The sequence below is a fragment of the Triturus cristatus genome, chromosome 11 (genome assembly GCF_964204655.1).
Source record: "Triturus cristatus chromosome 11, aTriCri1.1, whole genome shotgun sequence".
In the NCBI taxonomy this organism is placed as follows: Eukaryota; Metazoa; Chordata; class Amphibia; order Caudata; family Salamandridae; genus Triturus; species Triturus cristatus.
In genome coordinates, this window is record NC_140594.1 from 804947968 (window position 1) to 804960361 (window position 12394).

Genomic DNA, 12394 nt, shown 5'->3' on the forward strand with positions numbered 1-12394 from the left:
ATAGTTAGTAATATTTGAACTTTGACAGATGAGCTTCTGTAATATCTGTTAACCCGTCCCAACCTATCAGTGTGCCATTTGGGATTAGTTCCCCCCAGTTCAGGATGCCTGCTCTCCTTAACGGTAAGGCCAGTTGATCTTTGAGGCAATCCGGAGTCCCGGGGGAGTCCTAAAGTGGAGTGTATTGACTATAATAGGGGATTTTTATGGTTTTCCTGATTTGCAGCCATAACTTAGCCGCCGACAGGAGGATTTTCAGTTTAATCTTTTTGAAGAATTTTTGGTGACCAAATTTATATAGGAAGTGTCCCCCTGTGTCTACCATCGATTGTAGGTGTGGTGGATATACCTCATAGTTTTGTAAGAGTATCCTAGTATGCTTAAATTGAAAGGACTTACAATACTCTAATATGTCTGGGCTTGCTATACCACCTTGGATCTTTGTTCTTCTAAGTTTTTTTCAGGCTATTCTCGGGCATTTGGAATTCCATATAAAGCCATTTAATTCTCTCTGTAATTTGAGTATGGAAGACTTGTTAAATTCCAGGGGGATTGCACTAAATATAAAGGTGAATTTTAGGAGGACAGCCATCTTGATGATGTTAGATCTACCTAGGAATGTTAAGGGGAGTCCACTCCATGTTCTCAAGAGTTTCCTTACTTCCGTTAAGACTCTGTTAAAATTTAGTTGTGGTAGTACATCTAAATCCTTGACTATGTCCAACCCAAGGTATCTGATCTTTGGTTTCACCAGCTGCGAGTTACTCCTGGTATTCCACTTCAGGATTTCTGATTTTGTTTGGTTTATTTGATAGCCTGAGATGTTTCCAAAGTCTTGTATCATTTGCTCAATTTCAGGGCTTGCTTCAGCGAAGTTATTGGTGAAAATCATTAGATTGTCAGCATACAGTGCGACTTTTTTGTCCAATTTTTGTAACAGAATGGTTTTATCCTTGGGTTATTTCTAATGGATAGAGCAAGGGGTTCTATATATAGGTTGAAAAGTAGGGGAGAGAGCGGACAGCCTTGTCTGGTGCCTCTTTTGATGAATTTTTTTTCCGACAGGCTATCATTCACTAAGATTTTGTCTGAAGGGGAGCTATAGATGTTTCTTATAGCCTCCAGGAAATTAACCCCTAACTTAAATTTCTCTAAAACAGCATGTAGGAATACCCAGTTGACTCTATCAAAGGCTTTAGCCGCATCGAGTGTTATAACAGAAAGGGGCACCTTTTGTTGGATTGAGATATCTATTGCTCCAATGAGTTGATGTGTAAGGTCTTGTAACTGCCTACCTTTTATGAAGCCTTTTTGATCTTCGTGGATGATATTCTCTGCGCATTTGCCCAACCTCTTTGTGAGAATCTGAGTATAGATTTTATAATCGCAGTTTAAAAGTGATATAGGTCTGTAAGACTCACATTTACTAGGATTTTTATCTGGTTTTAAGATTAGTGTTATTGTCGCTTCGTTCCATGAGGCTGGTTGTTTTTTTTTTCCAAAAAGATATCATTGAAGAGGTATGTTAAGTAGGGTAATAAGGTTTCCTGAAGAGCTATGTAAAATTAATTTGGAATGGAATCTGGGCCTGCCGCTTTTGCTTTTTTAAGATTTTTTAATACTTGGATGACTTCCTCTTCGCAGATTCCTTCATTTAGCTCTATGTTCTGGGCTGAGGAGATACTCGAGAGGTTCAAATTCTCTAAGTACCTGTCAATCTGTACTTTTGTAGGAAAGCAATCTTCTGAGTAGAGGCCCCCAAAGAATTGCCCAAATTCCTCCTTAATGATTGTTTCATCTAAGGTTTTTTCAGGGAGGTTCCCTACTAATAATTCTTTGATTTTATTTCTGGATTGGTCCGATTTTATTTTCCACGCGAGTAGCTTACCACATCCTTCACCATACTCATGATGAGCAAGTTTACTCATCTCCCACTTTTCTTTTACCCTCGCGTCCAAGGAATCTTTTAGGGATGTTTCTTTCTCTTTCCTCTCCTGACTAAGGGATCTAGTTATTGAATCAGGATTGGGACTATGGAGCTGTATATCAATCGCTCTTATTTCTCCTTCTAATCTGTTTAGCAGTTGTCTCGCAGTTTTGTGTTTATAAGCAGCAAAGCTCTTAATGATACCCCTCACCACAGCTTTGTATGTATCCCATACTACCTGACTGCTCATTCCTTTGCTATTTTGATCAAAGAACTGGGTAGTTTCTAGCTTTAGATGAGTTATTAAGGATTGATCTAAGAAAAGGGATCTATCAACCGTCCATCTCTTATGGGTGGGTAACTGTTCTAACTTCAAAACCATTTTAACTGCTGAATGGTCCGAAAGATGTGCCGGTAAATGTTCCACTTTTTCTACCTTTGCTGCTAGAGTACTGTCAAGGAGGAAAAAGTCGATTCTAGAAGAGTGACACGATCTTTTATTTTGAAAAGTGAACCTTATTAATTGATCCCCTTTAAGGCTCCAAATATCCCTGAGTCCTAGATCTTTCATTGATATTCTCAACCATTCCCTCATTTTCGGGAGAGAAATGCCTTTTCTGCTGGGGTTCTGTCCATTTTCGGATCAATGGTAATGTTAAAATCTCCCCCCCAGATTATGGGTGATGTAAAATCAAGTAGCTGTGTATATAGGTTCTGGAGGGGTTCCGGGTCATCTGAGTTGGGGCCATAGTATCCCACTATAGTGAATTGTTTTTGGTGTAGGATTACTTCTGCTATTGCCCATCTTCCCTTGTTATCTACCCTAGAGGAAATTATTCTGGTATTCAAGGATTTTTTAAAGATAATTGCCACGCCTTTAATGTTGCATGCCTGGTTTGTGCACACTGAGGTATCTATCCACCTTAAGTTTTTGGTGAAGGTTTCCCATTCTTGCTTTAACAGGTGAGTTTCTTGCAAAATTAAAATTTCGCATGCTGAGTTTTTGAGGTACTTGAATATAATTTTTCTCCGCTTTTGTGTTCTTAAGCCATTAACGTTCCAAGATAGAATACTAGACTTTACATAATTGGCCATTTTTTTTCTTCGACCTTGGTTATTATGACAAACTGGATACAGCACTGGTTTTCTCCAATCTTTCTAAACCCTGCAACTCGAGGACAATTTTATATGATTTTTTCCCTAGTTTGCACCCCACCCTAGTGTAGTTATTTTTTATATTTTGTTTTTTGTGTTTCTTCGCTTGTGCCCACCCATGGGGGACCTCCCTTCTTCCTTTAGTGGGCCTCATGTAGGCCCTGTTCATGCTCCTTGGCTCCGGACTTTAAGATACATTAGTACATTGGGATTCTGCTGTTTCTATTATTTCTTATGGGTTCTTCATTTTATCCATTAAAAGGGTGACCTCTCCGGGTTCCCTTATATTGTACATCTTGTTTAGCCACATAATTCTCAGGCTGGCTGGGAAACGCATCTGCACGGTGGCCCCTAAGGCCTTTAGTTGAGGCATCAGCTGGCCTAACTCCCATTGTCTGTCCTGCGTGGCCTTCGAGGTATCTGAGCGTATTTTATAGGCCCAGTCGTTACTTCTAAGATTGCCTTTTTTCAAAGTCTCCGACAGTAGTCTCTCTTTAAGGGTGTAAGATTTAAAATTTACTAGAATTTTCCTCGGGTTCTTTTTTAACTTGTTTCTCCCAAAAGGGTCCCGATGCACTCTTTGTATGTCTTCTGCCAAGTTCTCAGCTTTGACCCAAGGAAAGCTCTCTTCCAGCAAGGAAAGGACAAAATTCTTAATATCCTCATTTTCTACCCCTTCTGGTACATTCATGAGCCTTAGGTTATTCCGTCTGGACTGATTTTCCAGCGACTCAATCTTCTCTTTTAAGGAGCATTCATTAGATTTTAAGACATCAATATCCTTCTGATGTATTTTGATTTCTTTGTTGAGGAGTTCTACTTCCAATTCTACTGCTGTAACCCTCCCTGTGAGGGCAGTTAATTTACTGTCCAGTGCTTCACAAGTATCTTGGAGCTTTGACTGGTTTTTCTCCGAGACATCAAATCTGTTTTTAACTTCAGACAGAAGTAGTGCTAGAACTCTGTCTGAGTTGGATTCTCCTATGTTCCCAGGGGTACCGTCCTCACCTTCGCCCTTGTCCTCCACTCTCGTAATTAGTGTCTGGCTTGTTCCCCTTTCTGCTTCTTTCTCGCCTGTTGCCCCCCCTCTGTTCATTTCTTCACATTCTTCGCATGTGGTTTCGGCGTCAGCATCAGGGACTACCCCCCCATTCAGAGTTGTGGCCACCTCCCATTGTGGGGGCATCGAACAAGGGGATCGTGGAGCAGGGAGAGTCACTGGAGTACCGGGGGCTCCCTTTCTACTGTAGCTTTTATGACCGTGACCTCCGCCGATATCGGCGGGCTCAACCCCAGAGAAGCTATACACGAAGATGACGAAAAAGGCATCGCAGGATCCGAAAGTAGGGAGGTCTCTGATGATAAGTTCATCTCTTCTGGCCCATCGACCTTTTGTAGCTTAAAAAAGGTCCTAAGCGAGGGAGTTATCCGGCAGGTTGAATCGGTAGGAATGCAAGGCACCTTAGGTCTACTTCCTTCTTTAGGTATTAATTTGAGTGATTTTTTCCCTGAGCCATTTGATTTTTTTGTTTTTTTCTTTGTATTGAGTGGAGTGATGCCTGGATCCGTGGTGCTCAAGGGGTTTTTTGCAAAAAACTGCTTGCTCCTAAGGCAGTAGCTTAGACCCTTGCTCCCTTTGTTTCCACCACCTTTTTCCAAATGTTCTACCCGACTATTTGTTTTCCCGGAGATGCCACTATCATGAAGTTTAGAGTTCTGGGGACCTCCTACAGGCTCGGGCTGCTCTCCCGCCACCGCTCGATGCATGCAGGCTTGAAGGCTCCAGATACTCTTCGCCACCTCTGCTATGGAGCCGGGGGAAGATTTTGGATTTGGGTTGAGAGGCCGTCGAGAGAGTGAGACCGCTGAAGCCGCTGAAGCCGCAGCTCTGTTCTGCCCTACCCGGAAGGAAAATCTCCCGGTTGCTAGGCGATAGCTTCGCCGGGCGTTGAGCGCTGCGGTCCAAGCGCCGACGGAGGATCTCGCTGTGTATGCCGAAGCGTGGGAGCTCAGGGGTTTGCTAGCAAGGAGAGGGAGTAGAGCTGGGCTGCCGTCACGCATATTCTATACGAGAACCACTCTGACGAGGTAAGAGAGTCTTTTTGTCCACTGTTTGGATCCCGCTTTGGATCTCGCTCACCCGACTCTTGAAGTCTTCGTCTAATCGATCTAAGTTACCAGGGAAGCGTTTCCATCGTTTCCATCGAGAGGCCAGGCGTCTTTCCGTGTTACCCAAACATTATCGGCTTACGACCATGCAATGCCAAATGCATGAATTGCCAAACAAACAGACATCCCACGCTGTCTACTCGCCTAGTCCGGAGCTCCGGAGCGCCCGACCCAGCTCCTTAGCCGGCCGCCATCTTCCCCCGCTAGGAAATTTTTAGCTTGGCAGAGCAAGAGCAGAACAACGGCAAGTAGTATAGATTGAATGAGAGATTTTCAGGACCAGCAACAGAAAAAAGGGGAATTGGGTGGTGTTAGAAAGGGGATTTCTGGCTGGCTAAGGCGGGCACCAAAGCCAGGCAGAAACCACCACTCTAGTCAGGGCAAGGAAGTTACACACCAAAGATAACCCCTGCTGACCCCCTTGGTAGCTTGGCACAAGCAGTCAGGCTTATCCTGGAGGCAATGTGTAAAGCATTTGCGCACGCACACAGCAACAACATCCCAGGCCCACCACAAAAGAAACTCCACACAAGGTTATATATAAAAAATAGCCTTTGTATTATCATAACACATTAGAGTAGTATGCACATATTATACACTGTGCCAACTGGCACTGGGCAATACTTACAAGGGATTATGTACACATGACAGGGCCACATGGACCACTGTCAGAACCATCACAGAGTGAACTTAGTAGAGGGAGAATTTAACATAAACATAGAACACAACCAGTACTACTGGTATAATCACGGCACTTAGCATCAGCCTGTAACATCAACTACATTGGGCTCAGTCTTACACTAGGCGCCAACCGCATTGTATGCCAACCTCATCAGCATAATCACATTATACAATTCTCTCACAAGTCTAAACACATTAGACCCTAACCTCCTAAGCATAACTCATCTTAGGGAATAACTTTCACTAGCATAAACCATTATATGCAAACCAACCTCATAATCAGAACGCACATTTTAGAGGTATCAACACAGGTGCGTAAATTATACTAAATGAATAACATTTCCTAGCACCACACTCACATTAGAAGTCTAACGCATTAGACCCTAACATCCTAATCATAACTCACAGTAGGCATAATCACATGAACATAAATCACATTAGGGCCTGGCGCCCTACACATCTAACAATCCCCCCCTGGCAACATGGCCATCACAAACAGGGGCTCAAATGCCCTATGTCCAGAGAGCCAGGGCTGCTGCTTAGGCAGCGAAAGTCAAGGGTGCGCCACTGCGCCAACCTAAACGTGGCAGCTGCCCACTACTTGCTGGGCAGCTGGGAAAGTGTGGGGCAAAGGAGCGCATCTGACTCCTGACTTCACAAGACCCAAAAAACACGGTGCGCCTAAATGATGCAGCTGCCCACTACTTGCTGGGCAGCTGTGAGGTAATAAGGCCTGGCACCACTGTGCCCTCCAGACAGATATGCGAGCTTTGGAGCCACATGGGGCTCTGTAAATAATCATGCCCCCATGGAGCGCACTGGCTCCTGAAATACTCATGCGCAAATTTAGGAGTAGAATAAGAAAGAACTTGCCCCCAACGTTGGAGCCATCTGGGCTCTAGAACACATACTGCGGGGTGTTGGAGCCCTCGGGCTCTGGAAATACACCTGCCCCTCGCTCATCCACCCCGGGGGGCCCAACAAGGTGAAAGGACACGGCCCCCTCTGGCCCAGTAAATAATTATGGCCACGTAGGCTCGGCATAGACTCTGAAAAATAATTATGCCCAAACAGTGGGCCCCTTTTTGGCTCTATGAACGGAAACCTGCCCCCTGGTCGTTGAAGCAGACCCCTGAAAGATGTGGCCGCTCAAAATAGGGAGGGGACACTCGTAAAGGGGCCATGCGGCAGCTCCACTCACCGGGGCATCGCCTGCAGGCTCCTCTTCTCGCGGTACTCTGCTCTTGCCGAATGTGGCGGGACTCTGTCTCCGGGGCTCCCCTTACTCATGGGAGCACTGTCTAGATCACGGCACGGTCAGTGCGACGCGGGGCTCTCTCTCATCCATCACGGGAGCCCCGCGCCGCCGCTTCTGCGCTAGACCGGACAGCAACACGCGGGGTCGCCAGGAGAGCCCCTCCTCTTCCCGGGGGCTCTCCTCTGCTTTCGCCGCTACCGCGGGGCTCTCCCTCGAACCGGGGAGCCCCGCGTTGCGGACTCACGCCGGCCTCTTCCGGTTTGGATGCAGGTCCCACCCCTGTCACAGGCGGGCGTGCCTGACTTCCTGGCACCTTCCTCTTCGGGCACCATGAGGGGTAGGCTCCCTCTACATCACAAATAGAAAGCGGGGTGGGCACCCTCCATGGCAATAAAGTATGCAGCGGGGTGGGCACCCGCGAGCAACAGAAAGAATGCGGGGCGGGCACCTGCCACCCAAATAGCGATACAAGCGGGCTGGGCACCCGCTCCACCAATAAAGCAAAGTCGCGGGGTGGGCACCCGCGCACCAATCAACCGATGCAAGGCAACCAATCAACCTGAGCACGGCAACCACAAATAAGCGGAGGGGGGCACTCACGCTGCAGGCGTCACGGGGGAATCTCCAACCTGGGGATTCCCTTTCTCTCTCTCTCTCTCAGCAGCACGACGCTGCACAGCCCCTGCTCCTCTTCCTTGGGAAATCTGAAGACACAGAGCACAGCGCTCCCTGAGTGCCCAACAAGGCTGCAAACAAAGTCCTGGGGCAAATAAAATAAAGTCAAGAAGGTCCCAGAAGTCTTCCAGGCATCCAGGGGCTGGGCAGGGCCCAGGGAGGCAAACCTTCCCCTGGGCCCCCGCAGCAGCATGCCCCTGGTAGTTTCAAGTCAAAAACAAGAACCTTTTCTTGGGGTCACAGCCCCTTCTTTTATACACACATTTCCCTTTGTGACACAGCACAGGCAAGGGGGGAACCAGATACAACTGGTTCAGGAGCACTTGAGCACTTTGTATTGCTCAGCCCCTCTCTTCTATTCACAGGACAGGCCAGGGACATCAGACGCACCACAGGGGGTGGAGCCAGCATTGTGGAGGGAAGGCCCAGCCCTATTCAGGTCTCAGGTGCAACTCCTCCCTCCCATCTACATGCAGATCTCTCCATTCACCACCAGGCAGACTCACCCTGGCTCCTGGAATTCCCCAGCCCTGTCACTCAAACTCCAGACAGGCAATTCACATCATACAGCACACAGACATGCCAACTTCTAGAAGTGGCACTTCTCCTATAGTTATAGTAACTCCACGCACATCATTGCGTAGCATTTATTCTCACGAGTTCGCACATACCAAACTCGCCCCTGCACTCCTCTCACCTCAGGAGCTACCATGGACACACATATCCCCCATGCATTCCTACAGGAGGGCAGGCCAGTCTCACTACATGTAACACAGAGCGCAAGCACTCTACACTGGGACACAGTGCTAAAAGTGCCTAGAGGCCTAAAACTACTAACACTACATAGGGAAAAAGGCCAGGATAACTGCAAAAAGTTTAGGGGTGAACCTGCCAAAAGGGCTAGGTCCAACAGGTGGATTTCAGGGATTTTTTTATCACATTCTTTATATGGAATCTTAGAGATTGAGCATGGAAACAAAAGTTACACTTACCTCGGAAAATGGGCAGCTTTTATTGGGAAAAATTACCACATATAATAATTAGTGCCATTGAGGTCTTGGATTGTGGAAACCACCTGAAGAAGGTGGGACTGATGCTGAATAGTATAAGGAATTGGCATCCCTGGTACCTCACGTTCTATTGCAAAATTTCAATTCTGTCTAGGGAGGCAGGTTAATCCAGCTTTCTTTTGAAATGGGAATTCAGACTACCTTTCCTTAAACTAGGGAACAGCCCCCTGGCATCTAGCTCTTACCGTCCATTCACTCTCCTCAACGGAAATCATAGGTTGTGTATCAACATCTTGACTAATCGCATTGATGGAAGGAGGAGTGCATATTTCCCAGGGATTTATTATTTATAAAAGATTATAGGCTGTAAGCAGCCATTATGTGATTGAGGCATCAGAGGACCTAAATCAATAAGATTCCTCTGGCTACCCTATTTCTATATGCAGAGCAGCTATTTAATCTGGTGAACTCAGAGGTTTCATGACTAGTCCAGGATCATTTTAGTTTTCCCTCCCATTTCACCAGATCAACTAAAGATTATCTGAGGGCACCTCTTGAGAATTTGTTTTGTGAATGAGTTTAAAACTAGGAGATTAACTCGCTATTCACCAGTTTCATGACTTCACATTGGTGTTTTTATCCCTTCTGTCCACTTCATTCAAGAACTAAAGAATTATGACCATGTCTGTCCTTCTTTGATTGCTATCCATTGGCTGTCCATCCAGGCCAACATCTACTACAAGACCTACTGCGTCACCCAGAGGTCAATAACCACCTACGCTCGACTCAACTCGGCAAAACAAAAAGTAGCCATATCAAGAAAGTTTTGCAACATTATAAGACACAAGACATGTACATGTAATTTCCTTTCATTTTCCCCCTATGCCTCTTTCAAATGGTAATATATTATGAAGGATGATCTCCTTGCATGGAGTTAGGCGTGAAAATAAATACAAAATTGAAAATTATTACAATCTTGGGCAGAAAGACCAGATCCAGACACATTGTCTGTTCCTCTGGAGGAGTGTTACATCCAATAAATGAAAACTGTTCAGGTACAGACAGGAAATGGGTTACACCATTGTTTCAATCTAGGTTCAACAGCAGTCATTATCACTCAAATATCGGATTGTATAGATGTGAAAATTAATTGATTATTCCTTGGTAATCATTTTGTCTGAAAATACGTATATTTTGCTATCAAATGCAGTTTTTCCATTTTGGAAAAATGCCAAATTCCCCTAAATAAAGACTTCTCATACCATCAATGACCATGATATGCTAAGAAGGATCACATCAGTGCTAGGGACACCTTTATACAGTGATACTGTTAGAATCATGAGATTAAGAAACGCAAACCGTATCACACAAATATAGATCTGTCAAAATACTAAGGTGGCAAAATTAATAAAACCATTGGAGCTAACCTCTGGAACTCCCTAAGCCCAGTTTGAAGGAACCAAGCAAGCCTGAAAGCCTTCCGAAGAAACCTGAATAGCTTTGTATGAGAGACTGTCTCCATCCGTCATTCAATTCAATCACTAATATTGTTCTACGGTCACCTCTATAGCAAGAATGACACCTTAATGATATGGATGTACCTCAAATGTCCGGAATTACCACCATTTTGTCAGCGCCAACACTAAAACATAGATAGGTACCATTATGCCACTGAAGCCCAAAACATGATGCATGGATATTATTGATTATTGATACATGGATAATCAGAATTAACGAAGAATTACTACTTTTATGCCAGTGTCATTTTAATATTATTATCTTAATACTTAATTTGCAAAGCCCAGCTGCAAATGTGCCCACTTATCTTGCTGCATCGCTGCCTCTTGATGCTCTGCTGTACTCCTATTGCAATGCCACATGAGAGGCACTAATCAGTGGTGTGATTAATAGTGCAGACCTGATGGGAAGCCTAGCACTGTCTAAGCAGAAAAACAGCCTTTGGGTGTGGAGTATTGATGTTCAATGCTCTGCTGGAGTGCAGCAGGGACTGATTTCACCTCCCTAAAAGAGAAGTGTGCATCAGCACTCAAAACCATACACACCTGAGAACCTCAGAGAAGGTGAAGTGAAAAAGGTAGGGCTGCATACTATTGCCCTTCATGGACATGCCACCCAACATGTGCTTCTTTTATGCTCAATCTACCAAAAAAACTTCCTTCTAACAGTCTCTTGAGTAGAATAGTTTTGTAATCATAATTTACACTCATCACTTGAAAAAGCCCTACCAATTGAGTAAATTGTGACCATTTACCAATGCCTTTCAAAAACAAGGCCCAATCAAAGCATATTTCCTGCATATGGTGTGGTCCTGACCACTGGAGAGAAGGGTGGCTGCCATAGCAAAAGTATTGGCAGTATCAGTGGCACACTCCATCACAGATTGTATTTTGGGGTTACGCCCAAGGATTAGGAAGGGTAAGAATTGTTAAAAATGTGTAGCACTAGTACCTCTGTTAGCAGAACGAAGGATAATGATTGGCTAGATATGGCCATATGGCCTTACATAGAACTGTGGAGAAAGGATTACAAGAGTGGCTGTTGGCAGAAGAGATAAGGAGCACTATGCGTGAATCAATGAATGGCTATATATAAGACTGGTGAGATATGTTTAATAGGTTGTTTGATGATGCTGATATGACTGACCCCTCACAGATTGCGTGAATGTGAAACCATTTCTATTAATATGTGGTTCTTCTGATGCATGAAAAGTATACTTATTTTTGTATGTGCCATTGCCATAATTGGATAGGAGTATATCAAACTCATATTGCTCTCATCGGTTCACATTTGCAATGGAATTAATACATTTGTTTTCTTTTTTGTTTTGTTATAAAACAATTTTAAAAAGTTTTTTTTTTAAAAAGGAATATGACCTTATATGTCTATGTAAACTTCCTTACTATAGCACTAGAGATTTGCCAATATAGTGGGCTATCCACTATGCTAGCAGATTTACAATGATTGATCACTCACTACTTTACCTACTTTTTGAGGCTGTTTAGAAAAGAGGTGAGACATATGCATCCGTATTGTGTAGGGTGATAGCACTTTTTGAAGAATAGTACCTTCAAACTATTGCGGAATTTCAGGAGGTTTGTAGATGCTAATTGGGATGTTTTTAAAATAGTCTCTGTGTTGATGGACAAGGTAGGTAGTCTGATCTTATCCATATGATAGGGCTTTATTTCCAATCTGTCTGCTAGTCTGGGGCTGTCCACAAGTGGTGGTGTGTCACTTGGTCAGGCATTGAGGAGGTGTCAAATCTTGTAGCAGATTTTGATTGTGATGCGGCTGTAAAGGAGGAGTCAGTATAGTCATTTCATTGTTGATGTTATGTTTTTGAAACTCTTCATGCCGTTGACGAGGCATTCTAAAGTATGTAGGGTGTCTTTCGAATGTGCAACAATGGAGCTGAGACAGCCATTGAACGGAGTCTTGCCACCATCCAGATGGGTGAGATCTATGGTTTGCTCTTTTTTACTGAAATTGACTTCAGAA